General features: G+C 41.3%; 1 protein-coding gene across 1 annotated transcript in view; it reads right to left on the reverse strand.

Annotated features, from left to right (window-relative positions):
* LOC136874535 (homeobox protein engrailed-1a) overlaps positions 1–17,216 on the reverse strand; it is a 438,268-nt gene that overhangs the window by 297,831 nt on the left and 123,221 nt on the right. The window lies entirely within an intron of this gene.

Below are 17,216 nucleotides of genomic sequence, written 5' to 3' on the forward strand. Positions count from 1 at the left end.
AATTGGAGCATCAGGCATCATAGAGACAGAAAAAATAGAACGTAAAATTCTAAGAAAAATATTTAGACCAATACACAGAGATGGCATATGGATGAAACGACCTACTGAAGAGCTGTACCAGCACACTGACAGACTCACAGACATGATCAGGAAACGCAGACTAACTTTTTATGGGCACATACAGAGAATAGACAGCAACAGACTTACAAAGAAAATCTTTGATGTAGTAAACAGTTCAAGCAAGAAAACAAATTGGTATCATGAAGTACAGGAAGACTTAAGGCAGGTGGAGATCAACAGGCAAATGATAGGAGACAGAAAAGAATTCAGAAACAAAATTAGGAATACAAAATTTATAGTAAATGAGAAGAAGAAGAAGACAGGAACATTGTGGACAGAACAAAGGAAACAGGAGCACAGCCAAAGGATGAAGAGATTTTGGGAAGAAAAGAGGAAGAAGAGAAAGAAGTGAAAATTGTGTCATCATGAGATATCCGAGTTCAAACACTGTCCATAAGGCTATTCGCCAAACGTAGCTTGTCTTCCATGTAATTTACGGTCACTCCCAGGATTTTAATCCTGGAAAGCTGTCACTTTGAGAGACTCTTATAGAGGTGCAAGCTATGAACCACACGGTTTTGATTTCTTTTTTTAGGTCTTTTCAACAAAGAATTCCATTAGATTACAGTCGATTTTCAATTCTTCGAAGTACCATGAAACTATAAAACAAGTGCGACAGTACGAATTGCTAACGAATTACTGCTCGAATCAAAGTAATTAGCTTCTGTACAATTTTTAACTGTAGTAACTTATGTTATGTGTGCTTTCACACTACCAGGTTTAGGCGGTCAGTTTAGAATGAGACTGAAATAAATTCTTCACGATTTTATCAGGGTTGCATCAAGTTTCCATCAGACCCGGTTTTAGCGTTATTTCTCCCAGGCTGTTACAGGACTCCCGGTCTTATTTTTGAACGTAGATCAAGGTGTTCTGTACAGTAGCTATGATATTTTTTCGGGGAAGTTTCAATAAAGAAAGAAAGAAAGAAAGAGAGAAAGGAAGAACAGCGCGAACCAGTGAGGAACTGAAAAATGATGATAAGGAGATTTTTATATTTTACGATTGTTAATCTTCTGAAGAGCTCCTCTATAAATTTTTCGCTTCTTAAGTTTCAGTTCTTCGCTTTCCGCACGGCTGTACTTAAATTTTGATCTCTTCCCTTTTTTCCCTTATTTTTCGTCACGTCACACTGTATTTCTGTCAGTTCGACAATTTCAGATTTATCTTTTGTATTGTCTGTGGGGATAAATTCAACCTCCAGTAATTTTATATTTCTCTGGTACTGGTTTCTTGTACTTCATTGACAAATTCCGTGATCTTTTCTTCTTCTGCTTCAATATTGCTGTAATTATCTGTGTTAAAGCTCTGGATTATTATTTCTGCATTCCGGATTAAATCACCCCATTCTTCACTTAACTTCTGTCTGCAAGTTTTCATGAGGTGCATTGTTAATTTGCGATTCCGCTTCATTAGAAGTTACCTCAGATATCAAGAGATCCAGATCTAACATCTTCTGTGTCCTACTCATTCTGAAATAATCAGAATGAAAATATGGTGTAAATAAACTTCTATGTTCTTTTATGCAATAACAGAAGGAATAAAGTTCGGGTTACGTGTTTAATATTGCTTACATACCTGGAAAGATTCCCGAGAATTGTCAAGAACGTCCTTCAAAACATTCACAAAGGCAGACTTGTTAAAACAGTTAACACTCGTTGCTACTCATAAAATCATCAACAATACCAACTAAATTTGGCGGTAAATGTTGCATTATTAAGCCACAAAAGCAGTAACTCTACAATCATAAGCCAACTTTACCGTATCTACTGCAGATTTCACCATGTTGCCTCAGGATTTAATGCTTACCCCCAGTATTCTTACAGTAGTTACAAAGGTCACACCTGTAGATACCCCGGGATTTATATTATAAATTAAGCCATATGGAGTGCTGATACGGCTTCTATACCTTAGTATTAGATGAAAATTTATAGCAGGAATCACTAGGTGGCAAAAACTATACGTTGAAAAAAATTGCAGTTATCCCTTTTGTGCATAGTAGGGCAGTACCGACAAATAAAAGAATTTTGAATACCAACCCTGATAAAGGCTATCTTGAGTGAATTTCCTCAGGCAGTTCCATATACACTACTAAAATATACTCGGGTAGAGTGTTGTTTTACAAGGCCCACCTATTATAAGTTTACGATAAAGCAATTCCTTTTCCATACCCTATCATACAATGAAGCACAGATTAATTATCAGAAATATTTTTACAAGGGATTTATGACCAAAGATGATCCAACCCCTCAATGAAATTTGCCATCGACGATGACTTGAACAACAACAGCAACAGGAATCTTTCGGCTTAGTTGGAATATTATTAGGGTAACCCAGTGGTGCCAACGTCGTCATAGCTATAAATAAGGACAGCCTATGTCAGGAGAGAGTGAATTTCGTCGCTGTTCAGGGAAAAGGTCATATCTCCCAATGTTCTTCCTATCCATTACTTTCCTTAAAATTGGCAACGCCTCCCAGTCACATATGGATATATATTCCACCAGAACAATATTCGTTGCGTTCATTTTCCTATACATACGTGTAAAGGAAAATTAACCTTACTGTACCACACTCTACGAATGTTTACAAGACTTATTTACGCACTCCTACAGTATAATGTTTAACATGTCGAACTTACCGAAGGGTGGAAGGTCGACCTTAATGAGATATTCCACTTGTGGTGATATATTTCGTTAAATAATCCTTTCTGTACCTTACAAAATAACGACCCTACCTTCACTATTTACCGTCTGACTTCCCTTTCAATGAACGTCCATATAATGTTGGCACGCAAACGCGATTTCTATATTTAAAAAATTGTTTTATTTAAGTGTATTTGAATATCTTCATCATCACGTCAACCACTGAAATTAAATGAGACAGTTTATAAAAGAGAAGAACTTGGTAGGTGGTAATCGTAATAGAAAAGTTTTGTGCACCGTCATTAATGTATGTATAATTCATGACTTGTGTTTAACGGTGGGTGTGCTTACAAATCATGGATTCATTATGATGTTGAATGTCACTTGCCTGAAGCACGGCATAATTGGAAATCGATGTCCATGGCGATAAAAAACAGAAAAAGAACAACTCAGTCAGGGAGTACATGCGTTAAATGGAGGTTTGCGTGTGTTGGTGGAACGGGGAGCTAGATCACGGCCTACTTGATTGTTACTGCTGCTCGCTACCGATCGATTGTTCTGTGAAGTGTGGCTTTGGTGGGGGAAGTGTTGATATGGAGGGGGAGGGAAGGGGTCAGTAACCACTAGCGCTACATTTCACACTGGTGGAGGGGAGAGGAAAATACCTTGCCCCAGGCTGAGTAATATTGGTAGATTTATCACACGGCATAATCTTCACATTCTAGCACAGTCTTTGTAAATGTGTATCACCCGTTCACCTGTCCAGCAGCAGACGCGGAAGTAACAGCAAATGAATGCCTCGACAAAACAGAATTCTGATCATCAAAGATCGTTGGAAATGAAACTGGCCTTTTATATGTTAATAATTATGATGCCCTGTAATTAATGATAACATAATTTGAGCAACGCCAATAAACTAACTGAAATTTCTCATTAGAGCTAAACATGTTCTGGGAGGTAGCGTTTAATTGCTCTCCAACACTAGTGTCATTCTGTGAATTGAAATTAGGGACATCTGTAAATATGTGCATTTGAATGAGACCAGTCCCTTGCCTTTCCTTTAGGAACGAAATAAGTCCATTTCGTTCCTAATGAGAATCAAACTAGTCCTACAATAAATATATAGGAGTTCATTTTATCAGTAGGAGGTGTGATCAGGATGGTTGCCCAGTTGCACTTTATCTTAAAACAATAATCACCACCACCACAACCACCAGCACCAACAGGCGTGAGCAGTCTTAAGGAAAGTCATGGGTAGGAAGAGTATTTTCAGAAACGTGGTATCAGAACCAGACCGTCGAATTTTGCTACACGTACAACTATTTAAATAATGCACATTAATGATAATGTCATTAAATACATGAAATGTACATAGTCTCTGACAAAACAGTACTCTTAACCTTCTTTTATTGTTAACTGGCTGACCAGTTTTATTTTATTTAGTGTTTACCACTGGAATTTTGACTTTTATTGAATAATTAAACTGATACAGATTAGTTACCGAGACCAATAAAGCCATTCTTTACCGTCGGGGACATTGAAACTAATATTTTTGAATTAGTGGAAGAAAACACAGTGGAACCTCGATAAGACGCTCCCTTTTAATACGCTATTCCGGATAATACGCACTCTTTGCCTACTCCTATTAAGGCATTATAAAATATCCCATTATATCGTGCTTCGCTCCCATTTAAATCGCTCTTTTTCGAGGGAATATTATTCGGTTAATTGTTAGTAAAGTTTAGAAGAAATTGAAAATTTTACTCCCTCGCCACAAGTGTACCTACACACCTGAAAAAACTTTAAACTCGAACTAACGGGTAGATAGAGCATGTTGACATTCAGATCTCGTCACCAGGTTATCTTATTCTCGCAACAGGGAGTCTGCAGTGTGCGCAGAGTACACAGATGGACTAATACTGCACCGTAGTGTCGAGGAACGTGTCGTGTCATAATATTCTAATCTCAAAATGTCCGAATTTCGAATGGTGGTATAATATCAGAACACCCTGCATGTACTTTATTACGGTATTGTCACAATAACCATAATGCATTACAAAAATTTGCGAAGAAGTTAATTGTTAGCACCAGCTGGAGCCGTGTGACTTCTTCTAAAAATGATACTTCAATCTTGTGCCTGCCGTATAGACTCTCACAAATACAGGGTTATTCATAAATCAGTGTCACATTTGAATAACGAGACGAATCATGTTCCCATGGAAACAGAAACTCTCCAAGTTTGTGCCAAATAAAGCGCGCGCATATTGTGGTGACGCCACTGGCCGCTAGGCAGCAGAAGTGTTCAAAATGGCGATCGCAGGCAACGAGAAGGCATTTTGTGTAATAGCATTTGCGAAAACAGAGGCTACTGTGACTATTCAGCGGCGATTTCTCACTCGTTTTCTCAAGGGTACGCTAGATCGCAGGACGATCACAAAGTGGTATCAAACGTTCGAGCGCACGGGTTGTCTGTATCCACCCAAACGACCCGGAAGGCCGAGACCGTCAGAGGCCAGTGTCCCACGTGTTCATGAGTCGTTTCAGTGCAGCCCTCAGAAATTGACAACTTGTGGTAGTCTGCAGCTGGGAATATCACAACCGACTGTGTGGCGGATTCTTCGCAAGCAACTGAGGGTGAAACCGTTCAGACAACAACTCCTGCAAGCGCTCACAGATGGTGACAAGAAGGTCCGCACACAATTTGCCACCAACATGTAGGTTGCATTGACAGCTAATGATGATTTTGGTGACAGACTCGTCTTCAGCGACGAAGCAACGTTTCACGTGTAGGGGAAAGTGAACCGTCACAACGTGTGCATTTGGGGAACAGAACGCCCACATGAGATAATCGAGCATGTGCGTGACTCCCCGAAGACCAACGTGGTTTGCGTCCTGTCAAAGGACAAGCTTTATGGGCCCTATTTCTTCGCAGAATCCACAGTGGACATGTTAGAACAATGACTTATGGCGTAACAGTGTACAGACAGTGGCGATTTCATTTTCCAACAGTACGGGGCCCGGCCCAAATTCCATCGACTCGTGCGCGCGTACCTGAAAGAGAACTTACCGCAACGTTGGATTGGACGGTGGTGGTGGTGGTGGTGGTGATGATGATTTTTAATGAGAAGTACAACTAGGCAACAATCTCTATATAATACTAATCAGAAAGAAAAAATGGAAGGGATCCGACACTTCGCAAAATGATAGTAACGGCGAAAGAAAGACGAGGGCCACGAAGGGCGTGAAAATGAAAGACTCTCTAGGCCCCGAATACTCTAATACCGTCGGGGTCGGAAAAGAACAAGAATTGACCAGGGGAGATCGGATAGATGAAAGTGAGGAACCTGGCACTAGTAAGTGGAAGCAAATGCCAGGACTCAGCTAAGGGCCCTGTGACCACCAACTCACGCTCCAAAGTTCAGAGCCCCTGGAGCCCCTCTTAGTCGCGTCTTACGACAGGCAGGGGATACCGTGGGTGTTATTCTTCCACCCCCACCCACAGGGCGAATGTGATTTGGAGACGTGACCAGTCGTAAGGAAAATAATGGATAGGAAGAGCATTGTAACACTCGCGGTTTTGGCATAGGAGCGACGACATAAACTCTTTTACAATGTTGAATATACAAATTAGGTATTTATATTGCTTAGTTTCTCCCCGCTTGTAAAGCGGTCCCGTCTGATACGTAATATTCATGCGATCCGTTGGCCAGCGTATTATCGAGGTTTTCTCTACCTATGCTGAAGCTGAAGGAGTTTATTATCCCATCTGCCCAGCACAACCCATCAGCTGGATAAACTACAGGGAAGCTAAATTTTGGGAGACATCCGTAAATGGTAATGTTAGACTATATTAGCCGATTCTTCTCGTCTTCCCTGAAAAGTTACTTTCAAGTTGGCGGGTCGTAAAGAAAAGGCCGGGTGGGTTTGGTTTCACATGCAAGAACTCCCCAGCTTGGTCGCCCAATCAGCTGCACTCTCATGTCGTTTCTCACAGCATGTTAGTCATGCGAGCAGAGCGGGAGCCTGCTAACTTTATTTCTGGGACAGCTACATTGTTTTCAAGAGAAACAAGCACAGGAGAGGCTCTCTCTACCAGCAAGTAAAGTAATACACATCTCTTTAGTACTGCTCAAATGCGTTTTAATTACCAATGAGCAAATCCATGGTTACAGGTGTGAGAGGTGCAACAGTAAAATTTGTGACTGTTAAGAAATTGCAACTTTTAATTTTCACTAACCAGGAAACAATACAGCTACATTTACTCAATAACCTACCTGATTAAATTTATTGCATCTTACCACTTATTTAATAACAGTAAAAGATGAATTAAACATGGTTATGTGTGTGACAGGAAAATGACCTTACCGTACCGTACTGTAGGAATGTATGTTTGCATGTCGTATTTTTTATTTCTTATTTTTTTTGCTAGTGGCTTTACGTCGCACCGACACAGACAGGTTTTATGGCGACGATGGAATAGCAATGGTCTAGGATGGGGAAGAAAGCGGCCGTGGCCTTATTTAAGGCACAGTCCCAGCATTTGCCTGGTGTGAAAATGGGAAACCACGGAAAAGCATCTTCAGGGCTGCCGGCAGTGGGATTCGAACCCACTATTTCCCGGGTGCAAGCTCACAGCTGAGCGCCGCTAACTGCACAGCCATCTCACCCGGTCATGCCGTATTTAAGCACTCCTACAGTATAATATACTCACTATGCTCTTCCTTTCTATTATTTTCCGTAAGACTGGTCACGCCGCTCAGCCACATATTGATATGCAGTCGATATGAATCATTTTCGTTGTGTTCATTTTCCTATGCTAATATCTAAAGGAAAAGAAACGTAGAGTACATTATAGTGCAGGAGTGCGAAATATGTCATAGAGTACATTATTTTCCTTAAGAGTGGTCGCGCCTCCCAGCAACATAATGGATAATTATGCAGTCCATCAGAATAATTTTCGTTGTGTTCATTTTCCTATGCTAATTTATAAAGGAAAATGAACCTAAAATTCAAGTGGCTTAGCTTTACCAACAATTCTTAACTGGAGCTAATACCTTAACACTCGTATGTGATGTGGTTTGCCATATTATGTAGGTACTGTAATATCTACAGTGATCGGAAACAAGGTCGGTAGATCCAGAGTGGGTCTCGGCCCTCAAGTGGCCACGGCCAACCGAGCAGAGGAGGGGTGGCCACGGCTCTACCGTGGCTCTGCGCCTCTTTGTTCGGGAGACGGGACAGGGCTGGACTTCATGGCTCGTCCCAACCGTCGGCTGTCCTGAGAATGGTTTTCCGTTGTTTTCCATTCTCCTGCATTAAGGCGAATGCCGGGACAGTTCCTAGTCTAGGCCACGGCCGCCAACCCCCTCACTTTCTCCGTGCATCTCCTTCACCGTAACAAATCTCACGGCCTGAGAGACGGCGTCACCGTCTAAGAGGCCTGCCTCACCATTCAGTGGAGGAATGAAAAGATTTTAGCAGTAGTAATAGTAGTAGTAGTAGTAGTAGTAGTAGTCGGAAACAACGTGAACTGAGTATATGAGCGTTAGAGCGCTGGTCATACTGATCACTAATTTGAAAAATTATGTCGATATCTCGTGCTGTTGTCTTTTATCAGCTGCTGAAGCGTCCGACTCGTTGGCTGAATGGTCAGCGTACTGGCCTTCGGTTCAGAGGCTCCCGGGTTCGATTCCCGGTCGGGTTGGGGATTTTAACCTTCATTGGTTAATTCCAATGGCTCGAGGGCTGGGTGTTTGTGGTGTCCCCTACATCCCTGCAATTCACACATCACACATAACACTATCCTCCGACACAATAACACGCAGTTACCTACACATGGCCGTCCACCCTCATCGGAGGGTCTGCCTTACAAGGGCTGCAATCGGCTAGAAATAGCCACACGAAAAAAAAAAGCTGCTGAAGCTCGCGGGCTAATTCAAATGGGGTTTACCAGGCGGTATTGCTAAATCCGCACATGGGTTAGTCGGGCCCGAGAGCCATGCTGGTGGTGGTTGTTATTGTTTAAAGAGAAAGTACAACTAGGCAACCATGCTCTATATAACATTAATCAGAGAGGAAAACTGGAAGGGGGCCGACACTTCGGAAATTGAAGATATCGGACGAAGAAAGACAATGGCAACGAAGGGCGCAAAAATGAACCTAACAGCGTCGTGGACGGAAAATAACAAGAGTTGGCCAAAGGAGGTCGGATAGGATAGATTAAAGTGAGGAGTCTGGCACAAGTAAGCGGAAGCGATGCGAGGACTCAGCTAAGGGCTCCGTGGTCGCCAACACGCGCTCCAAAGTTCAGAGCCCCTGGGGCCCCTTTTAGTCGCCTCTTACGACAGGCAGGGGATACCATGGGTGTTATTCTGCCACCCACACCCACAGGGGTAAACTGAAAAATGAGCATTAAACACTAACACACCGTGGGTTTCAGCCATAGCCACTGTAACGTGCTTGCTATGGGACAGGGAGGTCCTTGTTTAAGTCCCTCCCCTGGAGAAGTGTATTTCTTCTATTAGCGCTCTCAAGCCGGTTTTAAGCCACGTGAAGGTTTAGCAACACCGCCTCGCAAAGCCCACCTGAAGTCACCCACCAAGCGATATGATTGGCTAACTTCAGCAGCTGATAAAATGAAAACGGGGCGAGATATTTAATTATTTTTTCAACTATTTATCTGTATGACCGACCCTCTAACACTCATATATCCAGTTCACGTTGTTTCCGACCATCCCGTATAAACAAATTTTTGCGATTAGGTATATCTATAGCCTTAGCTAGCAGGACCTAGTGTTTACAGTGCACTATGTCTTCTGGTATGGGCTAGAGCAATTCTGTTACTTTCATTGACCTGTCTCTGTCTTATCCTTGTCTGGCTCCATGGCTAAATGGTTAGCGTGCTGGCCTTTGGTCACTGGAGTCCCGGGTTCGATTCCAGACAGGGTCAGGAATTTTAACCGTCATTGGTGAATTTCGCTGGCACGGGTGATGGGTGTACTGTATGTGTTGTCTTCATCATCATTCCATCCTCATCACGACGCGCAGGTTGCCTACGGGAGTCAAATCGAAAGACCTGCACCTGGCGAACTGTCCTCAGACACTCCGGGCACTAAAAGCCATACGCCATTTCATGTCTTATCCTTGGGTTTGACGATATGAAAGTGACTGAGGTATGAGCGATCCTAGTAATGCCATTCCTTCTGCAGCCATTCCCTGCTATGAATGCTGTGAAAATGTTGCTCATAGGGTCGGCTGGTGCATACATTTCAGTGGGTTTGGCAGACTGATATGTAATAGCAACTTCTGACTCAGTGAGGAAAGCAACGGGAAACTACCTCACTCCTCATTTCCCTAGTACGCCCCTTCAGTGATGAGTAGGCCATCTATGACAGCTGATGGCGAAGCTGTTGAGGATCCAACCAGCTTTAGGGCTGAAGACTGAACATACAGGTATACCTACTAAGCTAAGCTTTTAACTTTCAAAGACCGATAATTACTCCCTACTGGCCATGACTTATTGCAAGGCACAAGTATACTTGCACGACCGAAGGTCGGTAATGTCTTCGAGACTGAGTCAGAGGTACTCTTGAAGCCTCTGGTAACTGGATGGGGAAGGACCGAGGCAAATAAGCGGTGGTTGGTACGCATGGATGTTGACGGGGTGGAAGGAGTTCCTTCGGTTGCAGGGCTGTTTTTCCGTCCGTAATGTATAATAATAATAATAATAATAATAATAATAATAATAATAATAATAAAGGCATCACTGGTATGTGCTCGTTGCCATAAACTACCTTTATGTCGTAATAGGTTAAAGCAGCAAGCTAGACAATCGTACGATTCAGATATGAATCACTATGTACAGTAGGGCTGCAAGGTGTGAGCAGTTCTAAGAAAAATAATGGATAGTAAGAACATTGTTAGATAAGTGGTATTGTTTCTTAAACCGCGATGTACTGATCTAAAATTGTATTGAAAATTTACGAATTGCAATTTGTCTCACCCACTGTCCACATTATATTTTGCTCTTGCTCAGTGTAGGTTACCCAGGGTTTAGTTAAATATTTCCAGAGTTTCTCGAAATGGAAAATAATAATAATAATAATAATAAGACCACCCGACAGAGATGAAATCAAGCGCCACATTGCCCTTCTCAAAAATAACAAAGCGCCGGGGGAAGACTCAGTAGTAGCAGAACTATGGAAATATGCCCCAGAGGAATCACTTGATATCTTGCAAAAGCAAATAGAAGAAATTTGGAACAAGGAGACCCTACCCGAAGATTGGAAAATAGCTTTGATCCATCCATTACACATAAAAGGCAGCATGAAGAACATCAACAACTACAGAGGAATATCTTTGCTATCCGTGACTTACAAAATTCTATCACTTGCCATCCTGGAGCGTTTGGAAGCACAAGTCGAACATCAAATAGGTGAATACCAAGGAGGGTTCAGAAAAGGTCGCTCAACAGCTGAACAGATCCAAAATCTCAAAACGATCATCAGATATTGTACACTAAGGTCCAAGCAGTATGTGTCTGTCTTTGTGGACTTTAAGAAAGCGTACGACTCCATTGGCCGGGAAGTCCTGCTAAACATGTTAAATGAATTTGGAGTTGATTTGAAACTGCTGGCATTAATCAGAGCCACCCTGACCGATACAAAATCCAAAGCGAAGTTCCACGGATGTCTCTCGCAATCCTTTGACATCAAAACAGGAGTCCGACAAGGTGATGGGCTATCCCCGATACTCTTCAACTGTGTTCTTGAAAAGATCATCAGAACCTGGCGGGTGAGATTACAGGAAACCAACTACAGTCCATTGAGAATAGGAACCAAATCCAAGGGGATGGCAACAGACTGCTTAGCATTTACCGATGATATTGCTGTTCTCTCAAACGACATAGAAACCGCTAGAGCTCAAGTTGAAATTTTAAAGGAAATTGCCGAACAAACTGGTTTACAGATATCGTTTGAGAAAACAGAAGTAATGACTAACATCAAAGAGGCTCCACCAAAACTCCATACAAAATACGGGGACATCACCCGAGTAGACAAATTCAAATACCTGCGTGAGATCATCATGAAAAATGGACTGGACAAAGAAGCACTTCAGGAGCGAGTACGCAAACTGGAAATAGCCTACCAAACATCCCGCACAATCTACAACAAAAAATGCCTTTCCCAAAACACCAAGATACGTCACTATGAAACAGTTCTGAAACCAGTAGTTCTATATGCAGCCGAAACCCTGTCTCTAAATGCCAACAAAGGACTCCTTGAAGAACTGGAGAAAAGAGAACGCAAAATTGTGACAGGAATCTTGGGATCAATGTACAGAAATGGAATCCATCAAATGAGATCCAACAAGGAAGTCTACAGCAAAATAGAGAAAATTACCGACACAATCAGAAAAAGACGGGCACGATTTTACGATCATCTGAAAAGAATGGCCGGAAGAAAGTTAACTAAAGAAATCTTTCACTTTTTTTATTCAAACCCCAAAATCACAATTCCCTGGTTTAGAAATACCAAAGAAGACCTGCAAACGCTACATATCTCAGCTGAAGACGCCGTTAACAGAGATCTCTTCCGCAAGAAAATATTGACGAACGGGCTAAACCGAGACGAGCAACCGAAGAGAAGACACGGTGCCCCTTGGACAGAGGAGCGTAAGCAGGCCCACTCACAAACAATGAGGGAAATTTGGGCTCTAAAGAAGGCCAAGTTTAGTGTCAAATGCAACAAGATTTACCGTGGTCCTTGATGGCCCCAGCGAATTATATAATAATAATAATAATAATAATAATAATAATAATAATAATAATAATAATAATAATAAATATAATAATAATAACATCGTTGACATGACATGTTCTGGTTCTAAAACCACGTATCTGAATCTCGAAGTGTATGCCCAAGATTACTAACTTTTCAATTCTCAAGTTAAATTTTCATTCCGGTTGTTGAGAGAAATCAAAATATGAGTAGGTGATGTTAAACAAGTAATCGGCTTGTAGTGGTGATAACAATTGTTAAAAGCGGTCTTCCTCTAAATGCTCAATTGTAAATTGTTCTAATTCTGTGTCTGTTTAGTATTTATATCAACAGAGCTGAATATCAAGATGTCTGAGCTAGTAGTAGTTATCTTCAAGCTCATCTTACATTCCCACTATTTACACGTGGTAATTTGTGAGAGCTCTTAAATACATACAATGATTAAACACGCCAACAACAAGTAACAATCCTCAAATAACGAATTTCTGTGGAACATCTCTGGAAACTTTCTTTGAAACTAAAACCAGTTCTCTATGTAATCAAGTTTAACTACTTGCCATATTAGACTTGGATTCGAACCCATTCGCGTGGTGCTTTAAAAACACTTTAGTTCAGTATCTATTGTTTTCCAGTTTAACCTTCCCATATTCTTATGGAGCCCTGAAGGTCGGTTTCAGTCTTGGCTACCGGGCTGATGGCTCAGGTGGTAGGGAGCACCCAGTTGGCGGGTTAAATTCTGGCCCATTCCGGTGGTACTTCAAGGTTTTCAAATACACCAGTCTCGTGTCGGTTGTTAAAGAAGTCCTGCGAGACGTAAAACCAATACAATTATTATTAACAACATCATCATTATCATCGTGCTTGGGCAGGTGCCCTTTCTGTAATCACAAACTAGTCCCATAGAAAATCGCACCCGAAATCGCGGGAATTTGTAATCGAGACTCTCGGTTTGGGGATGAAGTGGCTAGATTACTAGCACCTACATTCGCTCAAGTCGTTCCAAAATTTAGCTGGAGCCATCTCTCCCTCTCTCTCTCCTGTCCATGTACCCGTCACAGGGTGTGGTAGCATGTCGTGTGTGTTTGCACAGTTTTCACCATGCTGTTCTATTCTGCGCTAGGTATGTCGCTTGATGTAGAGACCTCCCAACCAATTTCTTCATCTGGTCATTCTACCTTGCTGGAGCTCTTCCTCGGATCCTTATTCCTTGCACTTTGCCCTCCACGATCAGCTTTTCCATAGTTCCAGTTGATGAAAATGAAAGCCTACAACCTGTTTTCCAGTCATTGACCGGGTCAGGGATGGAATGAATGAAGCAGATATAGGCTATTAGTACGATGGGGTCGCCGCCACTCCCAAAGTGATTTATTAATGACTGATAGATGCTATGAAATGAGAATGGAGAGTGTTGCTGGAATGAAAGACGACAGGGAAAACCGGAGTACCCGAAGAAAAACCTGTCCCGCTTCCGCTTTGTCCAGCACAAATCTCACGTGGAAAGACCGGGATTTGAACCACGGTATCCAGCGGTGAGAGGCCGACGCGCTGCCGTCTGAGCCACGGAGGCTCAGTTCCAGTTGATATGTAGCCAAAATATCGCAAATAGGCCTGGCTAATCTTCTTCATGAGCCATACAAAGTATTTATACAGCATAAAATGTTCTGTATAATTCAGATACTAATAAATTTAGATTTTTTAAATCAGCAATCCTTGATTTATAGGCATGATAATATAACCATATCAAGAAAACTAAGTTAAATTGTTTACGTTTCGTAGAGAACTTCAGAAGAAAGTCTCGCTTGAAGGCCCCAGTGAATGCGACAATTTATTTGCATGTTAAGTTATTAATTTGAAAACCAAAAACACTTCACTTACGTTTCAGTTTCCTTCTGTTCACGGAAGTCTTCTAGTATTAAGAAATACTTTTATCTCTTGTTTTCTAGATAGATAGATAGATAGATAGATAGATAGATAGATAGATAGATAGATAGATAGATAGATAGATATGATTTATTTTAACTGGCAAAGTTAGGACACGTGTCCCTGTCTTACACTTAACCAGTGAAATACATAATTAACATAAAAATATATAACATACTGAATAAATGAAAAAAAGAGACTGAAACAAATTACTACGGTACTATGCTATCCTGCTGTACATATAAATAACTATTATAATACACAATATAAATTAACATTTTGCTTCGTACGAAGAAATTAACATACAACAAAGAACGAATTACAATTTCAATAATAATAATAATAATAATAATAATAATAATAATAATAATAATAATAATATAGATAAACCTAGGGAGCAGAATTCGTGTCGAATCCTGACAATGACTTCATTTTTAACTCTTTCGCTCTATACAGGCATAAAATCACCAAAACTGCTCAACACGGTATTAAGTGATAGTGTGACGCCGTCTTCTCTACTATTAATAAGAAATTAGAAACGTTTTCTTCTTTATCGCTATGATAAATCTTCTAGTTATTATTATTATTATTATTATTATTATTATTATTATTATTATTATTATTATTATTCAAAATTATGGTACAATTTATGAGACGAGTGTCCAAAAAGGGGTTTCAGTTAACTATAACAGCAACGTAGGCCCTGTAGGCCCTACATAGTGCTACGTGCGGAGGTAAATTTATATCAGGCCTATATGAAAAATTGCAATTGAATTAAATAAATTGTTAGAGTCCTGAATTTTTTATCTAAATACAAGATAAAGGTTATGCCCGTCATTGTAGGAAATGAGTTAAAGGAAGGATGACTGTCATGACAAGCCCTAGAAACTAAACATAAATCATCAAGAAAACTTTTGGCCGGCAGCGAAGGTGATGCTCTAGTTACATGTGATGCACATCAAGATAATATTTTATTTCCTTTACAAGCTGTAATTTGTTGGCCATTTCAATTGAGCGTGGATGGGAAGGCGCGCTACATCGATATGTACGCCGATAAATCGTCATAAATTGTTCGATGACGTGTAAGAGCACATCACACGTCACCTTATCGAGGACTTCACCGACAGGTTGTTTTACCTAGAACATCCATTGGCTGCTTTTGAATTGTATATGAGCTTGTTTGAAATTCATCTGTTGTTCTACTACACTAAATAGGAGACGAAAACAATGACATCAGATCACAAGAATCTCCATAATAATTCATACGTGGTGTAATTAAATGAAATTACAGTTATTCGCCGGCAATTAGACCTAAAAGTTCGTAATATTTAACAAGAAAATAAATCAGCAACCTATTTAACGACACTTAAAATGGGTGCAGATGTATAATGGAGTCGTAAAATGGTTCAGCTGCATCCGCCATGGCACTCAAGCGGTGTAAAGCTTCTGAAATAGTTCTTCCTCGTACCGCCTATATGACGTGGTAGGGATGAGTAGCGTGCGTAAGAACGTGAAGAATAATTCAAACTTCCGGTCAGGACAAAATATCTTCATCGCGGCATGTGATAATATTGTGGGAGAAATGCTGAGTCGCATCGCGCCTGTCATAAGAGCGACAATTCTTTGAAATTACTCATAGAATATTGAACCTGATGACAGAACCTTACCGGGAAAAGTTCAGAGCTGAAATATTTCACATAGCAGTTTTCGCAGGTGCAGTGACAATATCTTATGTCTAGAGCCCTGCCCGGATATACAAAATACTATCCTCATCCGCCCTTCTTTCATCCGTATCCGCATCCACGAATGGTTATCCGCGGATATTGTAACTATCACCGAAGGTATTGAAACGGATAGATCTGTTAACATATTACAATCGATTTGATACATGGCACCAGGCCACCCTGAGGGTATTCCTTTCGTGACAATTACCGACATATTGTCCGGCTCCATGGCTAAATGGTTAGCGTGCTGGCCTTTGGTCACAAGGGGTCCCGGGCTCGATTCCCGGCAGGGTCGGGAATTTTAACAATCATTGGTTAATTTCACTGGCACGGCGGCTGGGTGTATGTGTTGTCTTCATCATCATTTCATCCTCATCACGACGCGCAGGTCGCCTACGGACGTCAAATCGAAAGACCTGCATCTGGCGAGCCGAACATATCCTCGGACAGTCCCGGCACTAAAAGCCATACGCCATTCTTATTTTTACCGACATACTGAGTGCTTCTCTTTCGGACCCTTTGTTTCTCCCTTCCACTAATTGCGGGCAGATGCCAGTTAGGCTTAGGTCAGATTTACGGCTTTATGGTCTCAGGTCTCTTTATATACTACCACTCTCCCATATCAATGACGAGGGTCGCCTAACCACAAGGAAAAATACGAGTAGCCTATATTGTTGGGAGATCAGAAGAATGCACGTGCCCGGTGAGGCACGGGGCGAAGGGGTTTCCACCAGCAGAGACAGTGACGTAGTGGTTACTATAGCAACGCCGCTACTACCCAGACGACTTTATATTGTCTTCTACTGGCAGCTCTTTGCTCTTGTCAGTTGTAATCCAGCAAACTGCGAAGTGTGAGTCAATGTTTTCGTGTAGCAGATAAGAGCCAATCTGTCTGAGCAGAACAGGAAGTTCGTGCTTGCAGGCCACATTCCTCACTCTTGCATTCTTCTCATCTCTACACAGTACCTGAGTGAAAGTCAATAAACATTAGAAATTTAGAATTTAGAAATTATTAGTAAAATTATCCGCACTGC

Source organism: Anabrus simplex, chromosome 5, assembly GCF_040414725.1.
Source record: "Anabrus simplex isolate iqAnaSimp1 chromosome 5, ASM4041472v1, whole genome shotgun sequence".
Classification (NCBI taxonomy): domain Eukaryota; kingdom Metazoa; phylum Arthropoda; class Insecta; order Orthoptera; family Tettigoniidae; genus Anabrus; species Anabrus simplex.